The sequence below is a fragment of the Mustela erminea genome, chromosome 6, assembly GCF_009829155.1.
Source record: "Mustela erminea isolate mMusErm1 chromosome 6, mMusErm1.Pri, whole genome shotgun sequence".
In the NCBI taxonomy this organism is placed as follows: Eukaryota; Metazoa; Chordata; class Mammalia; order Carnivora; family Mustelidae; genus Mustela; species Mustela erminea.
In genome coordinates this window covers 84,256,244-84,268,540 of record NC_045619.1, presented here as the reverse complement: position 1 = coordinate 84,268,540, position 12,297 = coordinate 84,256,244, and the positions used below count along the sequence as shown (strand labels likewise).

The window sequence follows — 12,297 nt, the reverse complement described above, 5'->3', positions numbered from 1 at the left end:
AATTAATTAACAATAATGCTAATTATGTTAATGCTAATAATGCTAATTAACAATAGCAGAGTTGTGTTTGTGTAGCAGTTTGTCTTGCACAAATGACTTCCACCCATATTTTCCACTGTGTGTGTGTGTGTGTGTGTGTGTGTGTGTGTATGTGTGTGTGTTTGTACAGAGGATACTGAAACAAAAGACTGAACTCATTTCATAGGTGAGCACGGTGATCCTAGAACTTGTCTAGATCCCTACACCAATCTTTGAAAAACAAGGAACTGAATGCTGCATTTGGTTGTAGGAATAGAGATTGTCTGCTATATAACCTGCTTAGAGAAAAAGCCAAACTCCCTGGTTTGGATTTCAAAGCGTTAATCACCCAAGGTTCTCTAGATGCTCTACTGCTGAGGTCAGGTAGCTTTGCTTGTTCCCCATCACTCCTGTTTTCTCTCATTTGATTTAGGCTGATGTATTTTGTGTTCCTATTGATTGATTTATATCTTATATACCTTGGAATTCCCACCTTATTTATCACCTATTCCATGAGTTTTTCTTTGATTACTCCCTTCTCCATTCTCACATAAATCTCTGGGAAAATAATCATGAACCAGATTTTTGCAGATGATGAAAATAAAGCTAAATAAGCTAATTCAAGATTCTAATTAATCTCTAATCTAAGATCTTAAAACCTCATCTGCTTTCCTTTTCTGCGTAATATTTCATCAACACACCGTAAGCTTTGCCAATTTTTGTATTCCTAGTTTGAGTATTATTTCTTGTGTCTACAATGAGAGTGCAGTTTCATGGAGCGTGGGAATGATTTTCTAACTCACCCCCCCCATCAATAACTAATAGGCCTTAAGTAAATCATTGTTAACTAACCCTAACAAAAATTGTTAAGACTAACAAAAAATTGTTTGTTAAACAAAAATTATTTGTTAACTGATCTTAACAAAAATTAAGAAAACTGAACAGATTATGTAGTAAAAACTCTTGGAGATTATCTACATGTCTAGAGAACCAACTTCAAGTTGTAGTCAAGGGCAAAGCTTTAAGGGGGCCTGGAGTTAGAAGAGAAAGGGAAGAGATGAAATACTTACCTCCTTTTTTGCTATAACAGACTGACAGAAGCCTTATTCTTTTTGAAATTGCGAAAACCTACAGATCTCTGCTTCAGAGAGATCACCCTACACTTTGTTTAAATGTACAATATCCATCCATCCATCTATGTTATTGAATAAACATTTTTGAGTGTCTGTTTACTGTAAGGTACTGTGTTGTGCATGCAGTTGAAGACAATTCTCCATTGCATTTTTCTTGACTCTTGCATGAATGCACTTACCTGAGTATTATCTGGGTTTAACTAATCCCCCTAGGCTGTTTCTTCCTCATCAGATGCAACCTGTGGTTGTACATTCGGATTCAACCTTTCTTCAGATCCTCATGAGTGCTTTACTACCTGTTAGAGTATTCGAATCTGCCTCTTGAACTCCAAATCTTTCCTGGGATCTCTACCTTTTACATCTACCACACAAATCTAATCTTGATTCATCTCACAGAGCTTTCAATAAAATGTATAATCTTGCTCTGAAGGTAAGTTTCCCAGTCTTTGAACTTCCTCTCCACCTTATTCCACCCCCGCTACCAGGCCTATCAAATATACACCTTCCAAACTCTGAGCCCTGATTTAGAATATGTATCTGAATTATCTATGAGTTCTGTCCAGGGTGTAATCTGTAGTCCAGAGGGTTGGTCCAAACTAATGAAGATTCAGCAATGAAGAATAACTACCTGCAAAAGTCAGTTTTATCTTTGAGTCCATAAAACTCTTAAAATATTTTTGACACTTTGCTTTTTATAAATCTATTGTCTAACTTAAACCCATTCAACAAAAATGCCAGTAAATTTTACAAATCATAGTTTTGTCTTTTAAAAACTAGGAACACAATAGAATTATTTTCTGATAATCAAACAACAATACTAAATCTGAGTTGTATGAGCTGTTAGCTTGTAATTTGTTTTAATGTTTAGCTTAAAAGAAAGCCAAAACCAACCGCATGCTAATATATGTCACACAAGTTTCTCAGAGTTGCCCTTTTCCTCACTCTATGTCAGTATTTTTGTTTCTTCACTGACATACAGAATGCTGCCATATCAGGTGTTAAGTTACTCATTCTAAACTGTCCTATCCTGCTCATTTTAGGAGTCATGTTGGAAGGAAGGCTGATAATATTTATTGTCCCCCAACAAGTCCATAAAATACCTTTTCAAAAAAATATTTTATTTATTTATTTGAGAGAGTGAGAGAGTGCACAAGTGGGGGAGGGTCAGAGGCAGAGAGAAAAGCAGACTCTCTGCTGAGCAGGGACCTCCCCACCCCTGGAAAAGGCAAATTCTTATATGCCTGAGCCACCTGGATGCCTCCATAAAATAAAGTACTTTTGAAAGTGAACAACTTCTCTGGATTTTATATTAAGAAAAAACACTGTGAACAAAATTCATTCATGTCAAGACTGTGAACATATTTAAGAATCTGGAATTTAGTATCCAAATGAGAGATATTGGCCTAGTTCTTTGCTTACTCTTTATTGATCTGGTTATAAGGACCAATTTTTAGCATGAAAATACTCTAGCACCTTCAGAGGATATTAGAGAAGCTTCTCATTATGGATCCAAAACCTGAAAACTTTTATCTTGGAATGGAAACACCACAGTCTATCATGGAGACAGCTACATCATGCGACATTATGACCCACCTCACCCCAAGTTCAAAGCACAGATCTTCTGACAACTGATACATTCTTTCAAAGTAGGACAATGTCATTATGTTAATCTTTAAGGAAATGATAAAATGCTAATATCAAAATTTTCTCACTTACCTCCAAGAAGAAGCACAGTGAATTCAGTTCAGCCCAAAGTTTGAGTGAGTGGTTCCAGATCTAAACCTGGTTGTGAATGTAGGGAGTCATGAGGCAGTTCCTGAGAAGAGGGGGGTAGGAAGAAGAGCTCAAGGGATTCTCCCAAGGCTTTTTACCAATTTCCCTTGAACTATACACAGAACAAAAGCAAACTCATTTAACATTCCATACTGTTTTTTTTCAAAGAACATCTTAACAGAAGTAGAATATTAAGTTGAAGTCAAGTAACATCATAAATATTCACCATCTTCCTTTCTACTGAAATTTCTTTTTTTTTTTTTTAAAGATCTTATTTATTTATTTATTTGAGAGAGAGTGACATCATAGAGGGAGAGGGAGGAGCAGACTTGATGCTGAGTGGAGAGCCCAACGGACCCTGGATGCCAGGATCCTGGGATCATGACCTGAGCCGAAGGCAGTTGCTTAACCCACTGAGCACCTCAAGCCCTCCTCTCCTGAAATTTCAACATTAGAGATTGCTTTTACCAGATTGAGTTTGTGTCTAAAGTAAAATTAGACAATTTTGACAAGGGTCACACATTGAGACAGTTATCAAGTCTTTAGATCTAATGAGACCACCAGTGTTTTCCAAGGTGGCAACTAGTTAAGGACCAATAATCAAGACATCAGACTTACGTCAATAGGTGCCTGATACTTGTCATGGTATAGTTTAACTCAGAAGATACTGAGGTCTTTAATTAAATAATGGCTAAGTGAGGTTAGGAGGAGTGAAAGCTGAAATGCTTCAGTACTTACTGAAGGGACTTGACGACCAGACTGAATTGTTATAAATAGGTCTCCCATTGTTCTTTAATTATTTCAGCAGGGATCATATTGGGCATGGGTAATAACAGCAGAAAAATGAATATTCTGCACACAAAGGACTGAAGACCTGGGAAAAGAAAGGGTACCTAAGGGCTCCAATATTTTCTGCCAAAATTCATGTATTTCCCTTTCCTAATGATTAATATTATTTTTATTTTTTTTAACTTAAAAAATTTGTTTTTTATTTTTTATAAACATATATTTTTATCCCCAGGGGTACAGGTCTGTGAATCGCCAAGTTTACACACTTCACAGCACTCACCAAAGCACATACCCTCCCCAATGTTGATTAATATTATTAATTGAGCAAACATTGACCTCCTCATTACCTAATAAGAGAACTTGAGGACAAAAGCCCAGTAGAACATACTGAGAAATACAGACATAGTTTTGGAGAGTTAACAGGCAAAGTTCTCTCCGTTGTGTGGAATTGAGGTGAGAAAGTGTAAAGAAGTGTCTCAGAGATCCAGAGAGAGAAGGCTCAATGATAGGTGTTAATAAAACTATAAATCAACTGGAAAGCATTCAGGAAAAACTTTCAGAAAAATCAGAGAAAATACTACCATATTCTGGTATCTTCTGGTACAGAAGACATTTTGTAGCTCTTTTCCTAGGTAGACCTTATCTGAGTTTCCAAGAACTTACACTTCAACGAAATAACTCTAGGAAAAACAGCAACTTTTACTTTTCCAGTTGGGAATCACAGGAAGACAGAATGTCCTAGATTTAGATTGTCCTGAAGTATTGGTCATCCGTGTCTCAACTGGCCACACTAAAAAGATTTTTGAATCCTCAGTAAGTGCAGTTTGGTGAGAGATTTCTTTCAGATAGTCTCAGGCCTCGTTCCTTGATGTCTCTTCATTTAGTTTCTCTGTGACTAAATATTGTGTTCAAGAGAGTAAATCTCAGCTCTAACTTCTCAGAAAAGCAGTTATAGTTCATGCGGTTAGTTTATTGGCTGACTGAACCTGGGTGCTCAAGAGAAAGATGGAACAATAGCCTTTATTCCCTGGAGTTAGAGCCTGAACTACATGAGCTAATTAGGGAAGTTGCATTTTCTAAGAGAGCAGGAGATGACCTCAGATGTTGGCTTCAGAACTTGACTTAGAAATCTTACTGGAAACTCTTGGGTGAGAACTCCTGGTGTTTTGTCTTTACTTCCTCCCTCTCTGCCTCCCTCCCTTCCTTCCTTCTTGACTTTTCAGCTTTACTGAGTTATAATTGAAAAATAAAATTTTATTATTTATTTATTTTTTGAAAAATAAAATTTTATATATTTAAAATGTACAGTGTGGTGATTTAACATATGTATGCTTTGTGAAATGATTACCACAATTAGATTTTTTAAAAAAAATCTTATTTTTTTTAGAGAGAGAAAGGGAGTGTGCATGTGTGCCTGAACCTTGGTGGATGGGACGTGAGGGAGAGGGACAAGCAGATTCCTTGCTGAGCGGAAGCCCACTCCAGGGCTGGATCCCAGGAACTAGCAATCATGACTTAAGCTGAAGTCAGACATCTAACTGACTGGGCATCCTGACCAGGCACCCAGACCACAATCAGATTACTTAGTACACCCATCACCTTACATGGTTACATGTGTGGTGAAAATGCTTATGGTCTACTTACAGCAAAAATTTTTTTTCCTTTTTTAAAAAAATTATTTTATTTATTTCAGCATAACAGTATTCATTGTTTTTGCACCACACCTAGTGCTCCATGCAATCTGTGCCCTCTCTAATACCTACCACCTGGTTCCCCAACCTCCCACCCCACCCCTTCAAACCCCTCAGATTGTTTTTCAGAGTCCATAGTCTCTCATGGTTCACCTCCCCTTCCAATTTCCCTCAAATCCCTTCTCCTCTCCATCTCCCCTTGTCCTCCATGCTATTTGTTATGCTCCACAAATAAGTGAAATCATATGATAATTGACTCTCTCTGCTTGACTTATTTCACTCAGCATAATCTCTTCCAGTCCCGTCCATGTTGCTACAAAAGTTGGGTATTCATCATTTCTGATGGAGGCATAATACTCCATGGTGTATATGGACCACATCTTCCTTATCCATTCATCTGTTGAGGGGCATCTCGGTTCTTTCCACAGTTTGGCGACTGTGGCCATTGCTGCTATGAACATTGGGGTACAGATGGCCCTTCTCTTTATTACATCTGTATCTTTGGGATAAATACCCAGGAGTGCAATTGCAGGGTCATAGGGAAGCTCTATTTTTAATTTCTTGAGGAATCTTCACACTGTTCTCCAAAGAGGCTGCACCAACTTGCATTCCCACCAACAGTGGAAGAGGGTTCCCCTTTCTCCACATCCTCTCCAACACATGTTGTTTCCTGTCTTGCTAATTTTGGCCATTCTAACTGGCATAAGGTGGTATCTCAATGTGGTTTTAATTTGAATCTCCCTGAGGGCTAGTGATGATGAACATTTTTTCATGTGTCTGATAGCTATTTGTGTGTCTTCATTGGAGAAGTGTCTTTTCATATCTTCTGCCCATTTTTAAAAATATGATTGTCTGTTTTGTGTGTGTTGAGTTTGAGAAGTTCTTTATAGATCCTTTTGTCTGTACTGTCATTTGCAAATATTTTCTCCCATTCTGTGGGTTGCCTCTTTGTTTTGTTGACTGTTTCCTTTGCTGTGCAGAAGCTTTTCATCTTGATTAAGTTCCAAAAGTTCATCTTCGCTTTTGTTTCCTTTGCCTTTGGAGACATATCTTGAAAGAAGTTGCTGTGGCTGATATCGAAGAGGTTACTGCCTATATTCTCCTCTAGGGTTCTGAAGGATTCCTGTCTCACGTTGAGGTCTTTTATCCATTTCGAGTTTATCTTTGTGTATGGTGTAAGAGAATGGTCGAGTTTCATTCTTCTACATATAGCGGCCCAGTTTTCCCAGCACCATTTATTGAAGAGACTGTCTTTTTTTCACTGTATATTTTTTCCTGTTTTGTCAAAGATTATTTGAACATAGAGTTGAGGGTCCATATCTGGGCTCTCTACTCTGTTCCACTGGTCTATGTGTCTGTTTTTATGCCAGTACCATGCTACATACAGCAAATTTTAAGTACACAACAGAATATTATTAATTATAGTCATCATAATTAATTATAGTCATCATGCTGAACATTAGATCCCCAAAGATTATTCATCTTCTTATTTTAAAAAATTATTTTTTTTATTATATTATGTTATTCACCATACTGTAATTCATTAGTTTTTTATATAGTGTTCCATGATCCATTGTTTGTATATAACACCCAGTGCTCATTGCAACACATGCCCTCCTTAATACCCATCAGTAGGCCTACACATTCCCCCACCTCCCTCCCCTCTGAAACCCTCAGTTTGTTTCCTGGAGTCCTGGAGTCCATAGTCTCTCATGGTTCATTCCCCCCACCCTGATTACCCCGCTTCATTTTCCCTTTCCTTCTCCTAATGTCCTGCATGCTATTCTTTATGTTCCATATGATAATTGTCTTTCTCTGCTTGACTTATTTCACTTAGCATAATCTCCTCCAGTTCCATACAAGTCAATGCAAATGATGGGTATTCATCCTTTCTGATGGCTGAGTAGTATTCCATTGTATACATGAGCAACATCTTCTTTATCCATTCATCTGTTGAAAGGCATCTCAACTCCCACAGTTTGGCTATTGTGGACATTGCTGCTATGAACACTGGGGTGTGTGTGCTATTCTTATTTTTTAAAAAATTGTTTTAAATTTAAAATTTATTGAGCAGCAATCAGAGCTTCCAGACATGCCTCTCTCCCGGTTTCCTGGAGTTTCCTCGCAGCATGGCCCCCAAACGCCAGTCTTCGCTCCTGCCTCAAACGAAGAAACCAAGACAGCCTCCTGCCCCCAAGCCAGGGCAGACATCAACATCTCAGCACTTGCATAAAGGAGAAAAAGAACAGCAAGAAGCAATTGAACATATTGATGAAGTACAAAATGAAATAGACAGACTTAATGAACAAGCCAGTGAGGAGATTTTGAAAGTAGAACAGAAATATAACAAACTCCGCCAAACATTTTTTCAGAATAGGTAGGAATTGATCACCAAAATCCCCAGTTTTTGGGTAACAACATTTGTCAACCATCCACAAGTGTCTGCACTGCTTGGGGAGGTGGTTGAAGAGGCACTGCATTATTTGACAAGAGTTGAAGTGACAGAATTTGAAGATATTAAATCAGGTTACAGAATAGATTTTTATTTTGATGAAAACTCTTACTTTGAAAATAAAGTTCTCTCCAAAGAATTTCATCTGAATGAGAGTGGTGATCCATCTTCAAAGTCCACTGAAATCAAATGGAAATCTGGAAAGGATTTGACGAAACGTTCAAGTCAAACACAGAATAAAGCCAGCAGGAAGAGACAGTATGAGGAACCAGAGATCTTCTTCACCTGGTTTACTGACCATTCTGATGCAGGTGCAGATGAGTTAGGAGAAGTCATCAAGGATGATATTTGGCCAAATCCATTACAGTACTACTTGGTTCCCGATATGGATGACGAAGAAGGGGAAGGAGAAGACGATGATGATGATGATGAAGAAGAAGAAGGATTGGAAGATATTGATGAAGAAGGAGATGACGATGAAGGAGGATGAAGGAGAGGATGTCTAATGGAACACTGATGGATTCCAACCTTCCTTTTTTAATTTTCTTCAGTCCCTGGGAGCAAGTTGCCATCTTTTTCTTTTTCTTTTCTCCTCTTGTGCTCATTTGCCCTGTTTTTTGAAGTCTCCTTTTTCTCTCCCTTTATACCATGGTTCTCAGCTTATTTTGGGGGGAAATACCTTGAGCAGAATACAGTGGGAAAAGAATCTCTACCTCTTTTTGTTCCAAATTCATTTTTGTCCCTTCCTGTCTCAACAAAAACAAAAACTTTATGGAATCAACACCACCGTGCTCTGTGGGAAAAAAGAAACACCTTCTGCTCCCTTAGCTCTGCTGGAAGCGGGAGGGTGCTAGGCCCTTGTGTAGTAGTGCATAGAATTCTAGCTTTTTTCCTCCTTTCTCTGTATATTGGGCTCAGAGATTACACTGTGTCTCTATGTGAATATGGACAGTTAGCATTTACCAACATGTACCTGTCTACTTTCTCTTGTTTAAAAAAAAGAAAAAAAAACTTAAAAAAATGGGGTTATAGAAGGTCAGCAAAGGGTGGGTTTGAGATGTTTGGGTGGGTTAAGTGGGCATTTTGACAACATGGCTTCTCCTTTGGCATGTTTAATTGTGATGTTTAATGGACATCCTTGCAGTTTAAGATGACACTTTTAAAATAAAACTCTCCTAATGATGACTTGAGCCCTGCCACTCGATGGGAGAATCAGCAGAACTTGTAGGATCTAATTTGGAATTGACATTCTCTATTGTAATTTTGTTCCTGTTTATTTTTAAAATTTTCTTTTTGTTTCACTGGAAAGGAAAGATGATGCTCAGTTTTAAACGTTAAAAGTGTACAAGTTGCTTTGTTACAATAAAACTAAATGTGTACACAAAGGATTTGATGCTTTTCTCTCAGAACAGGTGTATTTAATATGATTTTCCAAGTTTGACTTGTATAACGTATTGTCAAACTTTGTCACCCTGACTCCGTATTTTTTGATACACACTTTGCAGGGTGACCTCAGGGCTGTGTGGACTGAGAAAGGGATCTGAATCAATGTATTAAATGTCTCCAAAGCCAGGAGCCATCGTGGGTACAGTTTGCTGTCAGTTTCTGAAATCTTCCACATCAGTCGGGATACCAGATTGCTCAGAATCAATTCTGATTATGTTGTGCCCTTGATTTGTGTCTCAAATTGGCATTTTAAAAAATGGGCCTTTATTTACCTGGATATAATAATAGTGCCTGCCACCACCATCAGACAGACCTGGTGCTCTAATGCCAAGTTACACACAGAGCAGTTACTGGCGCGTCTTCGTTGGTACTATGAAGTGTGGCCGAGAAGACAGACTCAGAGTAAGAAGTCCGTATTGGTGGTAAGAAACTCAGGAGTACTTTTGTCTCAAAGTACTAGCTATTTAGCATATAGCTCTCAAGCGAGGCCTCTCTGTGTGAATCCGGGTGAGATGACAGGCCCTGCTCTGCTAAATGCCGTTGTGCATAGGATACCATTTTGGGAAGCTACCTAATGCATAAGCTTTTTAATGTTGTAAATTATAGTAGCTAAAATTAAATGCCACTTAACTTTTTCAGAGATGAATTAATGGACAGCCTGGTCAAATTCAAAGCTTTTTGATGTATAAAACTTTATAAATGGAACTATTCCATCGATTGGCAAAGTGTAATGAAAACCTGTCTAGATGGATAGTATGTAATTTCTGCACAGGTCATGTTTAGTAATACATTACTGTATACCGGTCATGAATCTCGCTCCAATAAAGGAACATAAAGATTAAAAAAAATAAATTTAAGATTTATATATTTATTTATTTATTTAATTTAGAGAGAAAGAGAGCATGAGAAGGGAGGAGCAGAGGGAGAAGAGAGAGAATGCTAAGCAGGCTCCATGCTCAATGTGAAGCTTGATGTGAAGCTCCATCTCATGATACTGAGATCATGACCTGAGCTGAAATCAAGAGTTGGGCACTTAACAGACACAGCCATTCTGTTGCCTAGAGAGCTTAGTCATCTTATAACTGAAGGCTTGTACACTTTGCCTAGTGTCTTCTCATCCTCCCACCTCCAACCCCTGGTGACCATCATTTACCATTCTATTCTTTGCTTCTCTGCATTTGGTATTTATTTATTTATGTCCACATATTAGTGAGGTCATAAGTATTTGTCTTTTTAATTTCATTAGTATATTGTCCTTTAGATTCATCCATGTTTTTGCAAATGGCAGGATCTCTTTCTTTCTCATGGCATGTATTCCGCTGCATAGATATACCACATCTTTATCCATTCATCCATTGATGTACCTTTAAGTTGTTTCCTTGTTTGCTATTGGGAATAATGTTGTAATGAACATGGGAGTATGGATATTTCTTCAAGATACTAATTTTGTTTCCTTTGGATATGTACCCAAAGTGGAATTGCTGGATCATTTTATAGTTCTTTTTTTTTTAAATCAATTGTATGTATTTATTTATTTATCTGAAAGAGAGAGAGCACATGAGCATGGGGAGTAGCAGAGGGAGAAGCAGACTCCCGTTGAGCAAGGAGCCCAATGTGGGACTCAGTTCCAGGACTCTGGGACCATGACCTGAGCCAAAGACAGATCTTAACTAACCAAGCCACCTATGAGCCCCCCATTTGATAGCTGTATTTTTAATTTTTTGAGGAACCTCCATACTGTTTCCACTAATGGTGGTAACCAATTACATTCCCACCAACAGTGTCCCAAGGGTTCCCTTTTCTCCACATCTTGGCCAACACATACCTATTGTCTTTTTGATCATAGCTGTTTTATTAGGTGTGAGGTGGTATCTCATTTTTTTTTGATTTGCATTTCCATAATAATTAATGATGTTGACCATGTTTTCATGTACCTATTGACTATTAGAATGTCTTTGGGAAAATGTCTGTTCAACTGATTTTCTCATTTTAAAAATTGGATTATTTTTATTGTTGTTGAGTTGGATAAGTTCCTTATATATTTTGGATATTAACTTCATGACAGTCAGTTAAATGCTTTGCAAATACGTCTCTAATCCTGTAAGTTGTCTTTTCTTTTTGTTGGTTGTTTCCTCTGATATACAGGGTCTTTTAAATTTGATAGTCCCATTTATTTTTGCTTTCATTGTTTATGCTTTTGGTGTCATAACCCCCCTAAAAAAGAGCAAATCAAAGAACTATCCCTATGTTTTCTTCTAGGAGTTTTATGGTTACAGGTCTCATGGTCTTATGTTTAGGATCTTAATCTATTTTAAGTAGTTTTTGTGGGTGGTATAAGAGAGGGGTGTAGTTTTATTCTTTTGCATGTGGATATCCAGTTTTCCCAGCACCATTTGTCAGAGCCTATCCTTTCTGTATTGTGTGATTTTGCACTCTTGCAAAGGTTAGTTGACTTGATATATATGGGTTTATTTCTGAACTCTTGATTTTGTTCCATTGGTCTATGTATCTAATTTTTATGTCAATGTCATACTGTTTTAATTACTATAGCTTTGTTATATAGCTTTAAATTAGGAACATAATGCCTCCAGTTTGCTTTTCTTTTTCAAGATGGCTTTGATTATTTGGGGTCTTTTATGGTTCCATAAAAATTTTTAGGGATTTAAGAAATCTATATCTGTGAAAAATGCTGTTGGAATTTTGATAGGGATTACACAGAATCTGTAGTTAGCTTTGGGTAATATGGACATTTCAACACTATTAATTTTTATGACCCATGAACATGGATATCTGGCCATTTATTTGTGTTTTTCTCAATTTCTTCCATGAGCATCTTGCAGTTTTCGGTGTACAAGTCTTTCACCTTCTTGGTTAAATTTATTCCTCAGCATTTTCTTGTTGTTGATGCAATTATAAATGGGATTGTTTTCTTTCTTTCTTTTTTTGGATTTTATTTATTTATTTGACAGACAGAGATCACAAATAGGCAGAGATG

At 37.4% G+C, this 12,297-nt stretch overlaps 1 pseudogene; it reads left to right on the top strand.

Annotated features, from left to right (window-relative positions):
* Nucleotides 1-7,507: 7,507 nt before the first annotated feature.
* On the top strand, nt 7,508-8,867 carry LOC116593701 (annotated as a pseudogene).
* The last annotated feature ends 3,430 nt before the right edge of the window (nt 8,868-12,297 follow it).